This window comes from Drosophila obscura, unplaced genomic scaffold (genome assembly GCF_018151105.1).
Source record: "Drosophila obscura isolate BZ-5 IFL unplaced genomic scaffold, ASM1815110v1 contig_185, whole genome shotgun sequence".
NCBI classification, from domain to species: Eukaryota; Metazoa; Arthropoda; class Insecta; order Diptera; family Drosophilidae; genus Drosophila; species Drosophila obscura.
In genome coordinates this window covers 1-6,231 of record NW_024542773.1, presented here as the reverse complement: position 1 = coordinate 6,231, position 6,231 = coordinate 1, and positions in this window count along the sequence as shown.

The window sequence follows — 6,231 nt, the reverse complement described above, 5'->3', positions numbered from 1 at the left end:
CAAGGTATAAGCCCGCCCCCTTCCCCCCCACAAGGACGAAACTGTGGCGGCCTTGTGTCTAACGCAGTAGAGATGGCCAACTACCAGATTGCCGACTGAATAGATCGGATCATAATTATAGCCAGAATGGAATTAATTTTCAGTTGCTCCCCTCCCCCCTCCAAGACAACACAATCATTTTCCTCTCGCTCGCACACTCTGCCGCGTTCAGTGCAACCCTAGCGAGGAGATGTGAACTAAATGGAACATGTACATGTACATTGTACATTCTAGTTAGATGTAGAATACATTGTATAGTGTGTAGTAGATGAGCAAAAAAGTAAAATGTAAAATTTTTTTTTGTTTCTAAAATTTAAAAAATCATAGCTCAAAAATGTATATCTGACTGAGTACGGGTATAAGCAGTGCCCCAGAGCGACCACACGTCCTTCTCTTAATTTTACTTTTTCTATTGAGCAATTTGTTGTCATGGCCTTAACACATGTTGTGTGCTATATTTGGTGGCCAGTTCTAGAGGAGTCCACTGTGATGTATGCTCCCTCTAAGGCTTTAGTCATCTGCTCACCTCTTTTTTGTACTGGTTGGCTGTTTTGTTTCTTTGTTGGAGGTTCATTAGTTTTGCTGATAAAACCTCCACTGACATTAACCTCACCTTTGACATTACCCTGAGGCTGGAGATTCCTGCGCTAAGGTATTTTCTTCTCCAATAGGTTTCTAGCCGACCCTTAAGTTTTTTTTTATAATTGAGATCGCATTGCTCATGTGCGCCTTTAATGGCGTCGACAATGTTAAGGGCATCTAAAAAACTTTATGGTTTTCCGCTTCCCATCAAAGTCTGGGATAAGCTTCGATGCTGTATTTATAGTCTATATATGATTGTGCCATTCTGATGGTTTGATTATGTTGGTTGCTCGATCTGCACTAGTCGACGAGGTGTCGTCGTTTACCGGAAGTTTCGATCGATTTGATCGAGAATCGTCTTCAGATATGATGCTAATATTTTTTTATTGGGGCCTGGGGCTTATTGGCCTTGATCCCGATTTACAGCTGGTATATATGTCGCTGCTGTGTTGAGAATTGTTGGTATATGTATGTCCAAATTAAGCTTTTCTTTAACGGTAACCAACGTTCTCTTAGATGTTGAAAATGTCTGTTGCTTGAAACCAATGTATATCGTCAAGTCTTTGTTTATTTGTTTGAAAAAGCTCTCTGATCTCATTGTAGATTTCTACTAGGTTGGTTACATGTTTAATGACCGTACTATTTTGATAGGCTGTTTTGCGTTAAGCATTTATAGGACTTATCGAACTCTGCTCAGAGTACAGACTTTAGCGCAGATCGAAGCCAGGCCATGTGGTGTTTCTATGTTGTTCATTCCGAATGGAGACAATCTGACACATTAACCAAATCTTATTTAAGTTTAAATATAACGAAGTCGATGACCCTGCCTAGAATGGAATCTTATTTATTACGGATTTTACTGCGATACCTGGAATGGTAGTGATGTTTTTTTTGAACAATGTATTAAAGGTGAAATCTAATTGAAATGTATCCATGTACATATATTCGAGCTCTATAATGCTCCTAGGGGTCGTTGAGACCTATTGTAAATTCTATTTGAAACCTGGGCCCTATTGTAGACTTCTTCTATTATTTTCAATGTAGTCATGATAAAAATTGTTTTTATAATGAATTTTTCGCAATTATACCTATCTAGATTTATACTCTACTCATATATCTTTTCTTTATGATCTTGTTGTGCTTAACATATAATGTTAGCAAAACTGTAGTGTACTATATGGTCGTATTAGAAGCAGAACAAACAGGGCTTGGATACCACTCTGTGGCGATTATTTTGACATTATTGACCACGTTGGCCGTATTGTCTTTGGTTTGGCTATCATCTGAGCCAATCCAACCCATGTTTGATGTTTTTTTTTTTGCTGAATTTGATTTTAAATTTAAATTAATTGGAAAAATTTATAAAAACAAATTCCAATTTGAAAGTTAGGGTATAAATATGTGTATTCGCAAAAAAAAATTATTTTTAAGTGAAATATGAAGATATGTTTTATGGCATATGGCTGATTCACATTGTTTTGCTCTATATAATTAAAATATCAGCCATATGTTTTTAGTAATAGCCTATCATTTTTAGTTTTTTACAAGCAGCGTTTCACGCACTCTTGGGCTTAATGTATTATTTATCTATTGGTAAATGAAGTCATTTGCATAAGAGCTTAGTAGTTCTAAAATAATTCGTAGTTATTTTTGTCTCATTATACCAAACGGAATCCAAAATGGCTTTGAATATTCCGCTTAAAACGCCCTTCATGGGCCACGTAGACCTGTGGTGGATTTGAGTTCAGCAAGGCCTGTGAGGGCCGCTAAGCTTGGCATTCGCCGGACAGAATGGCCTAGTATGTGCGGGATTGCCGGTTCACGGGTGCAACGGCCGCCGCCGCGGCCCTGTTCCTGCTCTGTTCCCGGCTGTGGGGTCTGCGGTGGCATGCGGCCAGCACACCCCCTCGCTGATGTGGCACCCATTTGGAGCGCTGCCTGCGGCTGTTGCTGCTGTTGCTGTTGCTGCTGCTGATGCTGGTGATGCAGCATGTCCTGGGCATAGCTCTCGGCCAGGCTGCGCGGCGGCGAGAGATAGGCCAGGATAACGTCGCACCAACTCACCCTGGCCAGACCCTTGATCTTCAGTTCACGGCAGCCCTCACAGCGACGGTAGGCTGGCCTAAACCGATGCACAAACAGTGTGATGAGCATGAGCAGATGAGCAGTTTGAGGTAGTATCTCACGTGCTCCACATTGACTCCCTTGTACTGCTCAATGGGCACTTGACCTGGCAAAGGTCACATCCTTCATGATTATAATGGGATCCCGCTCGCTGGCACAGCTCGTGAGCACCGAATCAAAGAAGGTGCTGCAGGCGCACAGCACCACGCGGGGCGCGTATCATTTGTCCCTCGCAGGCCAGAGTCACATCGCAGAAGCAGCCGCGATCCAGCAGCTGGAGAACATCATCTGCGCCTTGTGTAGGGGTACTGCAGCGCACAGTACTGCTGCGGCTGCATGGTGAGGCCGAACTGCTGCTGCTGTTGCTTCTGTTGTTGCTGTGCTTCTGTTCGTTCTAATGACGACGTTTAAATGTTCTCAAATTGAGTACATATGTAAATGTGTACTTGTATTTAGTTTTTGCAAATTTAAAACAAGCCACCTACTGTGATATCACCATCCTACCATGTCATTTAGGCAATTTTCAGCTTGATTTGTACTTTTTTTTGTGTCCCCTGTTTTTTGGACCGTAGTCAAAAAGGTTAGGGGTATATTATATTGTGGTAAGTGGATGTGTGAACGCGAGGGAAACGTTTCCGACCCTATATATATATTCTTGATCGCACAATAGCCGAGTCGATATAGCCAGTCCGTCGTCGCCGTCCGCTGTCGTCTGCCGCTCGATGAGCGCCTGGATCTAGCTAGCGAGAACCAAATTTGTTTCCAGACTCATGTGATACACACTGCACAGGTATTTAAATTCGCCCCGCCCCCTTCCGCCCCCCAAAGGACGAAAATCTGTGGCAGGCACTTTTAAGATACGATAAAACTATAACGCAGTATCGTAAAATGCCATACCCACTGCCAACTAATCAGATCGGATCATAATTTAGCCAGAATGGTATTTCTGTTGGTTCCCCTCCTCCCGCGCTGCTGACGCCTGATTCCTCCGCTCGCACACTCTGCCGTTCAGTGCGGAACCCGGGGTGTGAACTAATGGTACATTAATACATGTTAGATGTTATACATTGTAGTGTCAGAGAGCCAAAAATGTAAAAGTTTTTTTTTTTTTTAAAATTTAACTAATCATAAGCTCAAAGTTTCTGACTCGGGTATAGTGCGCGTCCAAGCGACTCACACGTCCTCTGGTTTTTTTTTGGTTCCTACAGCTCCTTCATTTATTTGATTTATTTATTTCATTTGTTGGTTTTGTATTTTACGCGTCGCTAGGTTCCGGTCAATATTCACCTCACTTTCACTGCGTGGAGAACTTTTTCCCTTCTCTGAAGGGTTTTAATGAACAGTTGTTGTGCTTTTTAATCGGTTTTTAATCGATCGGTTTGGATTCGAACATCTAGTTGAGGAATTGTGAAATTCCAAATAGCTGTGTTTGCAGAAATCAGCCACAGCTGCAACGCAAATGGATTTCTAATTGAAATCGACGATTGTTTATAATAAGGCTGGGGTGGCCTGACTTCCAACTTAAGTGACATCAACGATTGTTGTAACGATTATTATCAACGATTATTGTATTAAAGCTGGGGTGGCCTGACTTCCAATTATGGGAAACCGAAGATTGTTTATAGCATACTATGGGAAGCCAAAGATTATTTATAACATACTATGGGAAGCCAAAGATTGTTTATAAAATTGCATAATATCCTTATAAGAACGGGTACGTCAACTTGTATGTATATATGGGGACATTTGCTGTCACGTTATGCCGAGTCCGAGTTAATTGTTACAGTTATGCAGATGATTATCAAGATTATCAACGGCAAGTGCCTTACATTCGTGGTTCTGAATATCTGCCAAATGGATTTGTTCAAGGGTTAGGTCAACTATTGTGTCATTAATAATTATCTTGTCATGTATCATTGTTGTGAGTTTTATGTAATCTTCCTTACCTTGTGGTACTTTGTATTTAATAATTGTTGACCCCTGGATCCTCATGGGTCCACCACATGTCGAGTTCAAACTTTGCTCTTTTGCATTGAACACGAAAATGTGACCAACTTAAGGTGTTAATATTATTTCCTTTGTACCTATCTCCCTTGACATGCATGTTGATGGTTGGTTCAGTAAGATGCTCTTCAAACACTCCTTTCCTTGAATGCCGAAACTCGACTCTTCTTCCTCGCATATGAATATGTTATGTACATTTGGACATTTGTTTTGAAATGAACTTATCTCATAATTATTAATAGCCACATATTGTGGAATTATAACATTTTTTGTGTAATTAATCGGTAACCAATTACATGAAAAAATTTGTAATTTCTATTTCTAAAATTCTAATTCTAAAGATTACATCGGTTTCATTCACGCTTCCATTTATAATCTATATAGCGGCTCGTCTGATACAATCTCTACATATTGGTTTTTTACAATAATCCTTTTTATTTCTTCTTCAGACAATATAAACCTAGGTATTATCTTTAATTTAGATAACAAAATGCTTTCTGCTACACTGTCTAAGTGCATAGATCTATTTTGAAGCTTATCCTGTTCATATATTGTAACATGTGAATCTCATTATGTATGCTCCTACGTTAGTTTTCCAAAAACGTTGCTTGTGTAATTATTAATGAAACTTTTAATTAATAATTAATTAATTAATTATTAATATGTTCGGTGATGTTTTTGAATCTGTTTAGTATTTCTTGATTAAAATTTTCCTGTCCTACTCCTCTTCCATGATTTCAGTTTTATTATTTATAGTTTTAATTCTATCTTTTTTTGCCATCTCCATCATCCATGTTTCCTGTTACTACCTTAATTACGCTTCCTAATCCATTAAAGATTCCTCTCTTTGACCTGTTTTTTGGCATTAGTGTACTAAGCCTTCCCTCTAACTGATTTAACTTTGCACTTAGAATGCCTACCATTTCTCCTGAAAATTTTATGTCTTCAATGGCCTCTCCGATTTGTCCAATATTTTTCTCTAAGTTCTTAAAATGTATGTTCTCCCATAACGACCCTTGCCGATCCGAAGTCCATCTTTGCCACCGCTTCTTCCGGTTGTAACTTCCGAATGTCTATGGTGCCCGTGCCCCGTTATTGACAGCAAAGGCGAAGCTGCGATGCCTGGAACTTTCCTCAATGCTTTGTTGAGGTTTAAGAACAGGGTGCTGTTGATCACGGCTCTGTCGTCAAACGTGATAAGGCAGGCCCCTCTTGTCGTCATTAGGGGTCCATCGTCAACGCTGATCATTGCCCGTTGCCCATTTATGATGACTATGCCATCGTCCACTACTGTGATGGGTTCCAGGTGGCTGGGTTGCTGCAGCGCATGAAGCTGAGCCGGCAGATGTACTTCGCGAGCGCAGGTATCGTGCGTTGCTTTCTTGCTAAATTGACGAAGTTAGTGGCGCACTCGGTGATGTCTAGGATCCCCTCGTCGCATTCCCACGACATTGTCGTGCATTTGTAGACGGCGTTGTTATG